Below are 1,761 nucleotides of genomic sequence, written 5' to 3'. Positions count from 1 at the left end.
CAGCATAATATATAACTATAATCACTTGACAGCATAATATATAACTATAATCACTTGACAGCATAATATATAACTATAATCACTTGACATCATAATATATAACAATAATTACTTGACAGTGTAATAGTAATATGACTATGATTACTTGACAGTGTAATGTATAACTATAATCACTTGACAGCATAACATATAACTATAATTACTTGACAGTGTAATATATAACTATGATTTCTTGACAGCATAATATATAACTATAATCACTTTACAGTGTAATATATAACTATAATCACTTTACAGTGTAATAGCAATATTTAACTAAAATTACTTGACAGTGTAATAGTAATATATGACTATGATTACTTGACAGTAATATTTAACTATAATCACTTGACAGCATAATATATAACTATAATTACTTGACAGTGTAATATATAACTATAATTACTTGACAGTGTAATATATAACTATAATTACTTGACAGTGTAATATATAACTATAATTACTTGACAGTGTAATATATAACTATAATTACTTGACAGTGTAATACATAACTTTAATCACTTGACAGTGTAATACATAACTTTAATCACTTGACAGCGTAATATATAACTATAATTACTTGACAGCGTAATATATAACTATAATTACTTGACAGTGTAATATATAACTATAATTACTTGACAGCGTAATATATAACTATAATTACTTGACAGCGTAATATATAACTATAATAACTTGACAGCGTAATATATAACTATAATAACTTGACAGCGTAATATATAACTATAATCACTTGACAGCGTAATATATAACTATAATCACTTGACAGCATAATATATAACTATAATTACTTGACAGTGTAATAGCAATATTTAACTATAATTACTTGACAGTGTAATAGTAATATGTCTATTATGATTACTTGACAGTGTAATATATAACTATAATCACTTGACAGTGTAAGAGTAATATATGACTAAGATTACTTGACAGTGTAATATATGACTATGATTACTTGCCAGTGTAATATATGACTATGATTACTTGACAGTGTAATATATGACTATGATTACTTGACAGTGTAATATATAACTATAATTACTTGACAGTGTGATAGTAATATTTAACTAAGATTACTTGCCAATGTAATAGTAATATATGACTATAATTACTTGACAGTGTAATAGTAATATATAACTATAATCACTTGACAGTGTAATATATAGCTATAATTACTTGACATTGTAATAGTAATGTATAACTATGATTACTTGACAGTGTAATATATAACTATGAATACTTGACAGTGTAATATATAACTATAATCACTTGACAGTGTAATATATAACTATAATCACTTGACAGTGTAATATATAACTATAATCACTTGACAGTGTAATATATAACTATAATCACTTGACAGTGTAATATATAACTATAATTACTTGACAGTGTAATAGTAATATATGACTATAATTACTTGACAGTGTAATAGTGATATATAACTATAATCACTTGACAGTGTAATAGTGATATATAACTATGATTACTTCACAGTGTAATAGTAATATTTAACTATAATTACTTGACAGTGTAATATTTAACTATAATTACTTGACAGTGTAATAGTAATATATAACTATAATCACTTGACAGTGTAATATATAACTGGAGATGGCTTGAATGGGTAATGAAGAAAAAAAACTTTAATATAACAGCAAATGTACAACGTTTCGACAAGGTTTTGTCATCATCAGGTAC

The 1,761-nt window shown here is 24.4% G+C and overlaps 1 protein-coding gene across 1 annotated transcript in view; it reads right to left on the bottom strand.

Moving 5' to 3' along the window:
- LOC106476651 (probable ATP-dependent RNA helicase DDX10) overlaps window positions 1-1,761 on the bottom strand; it is a gene marked incomplete at its 5' end in the record, with an annotated part of 6,563 nt that overhangs the window by 1,930 nt on the left and 2,872 nt on the right. The window lies entirely within an intron of this gene.

Source organism: Limulus polyphemus, unplaced genomic scaffold, assembly GCF_000517525.1.
Source record: "Limulus polyphemus unplaced genomic scaffold, Limulus_polyphemus-2.1.2 Scaffold11124, whole genome shotgun sequence".
Lineage (NCBI taxonomy): Eukaryota > Metazoa > Arthropoda > Merostomata > Xiphosura > Limulidae > Limulus > Limulus polyphemus.
The sequence above is the reverse complement of the archived record's forward strand: the minus strand, read 5'-3'. Positions and strand labels throughout refer to the sequence as shown.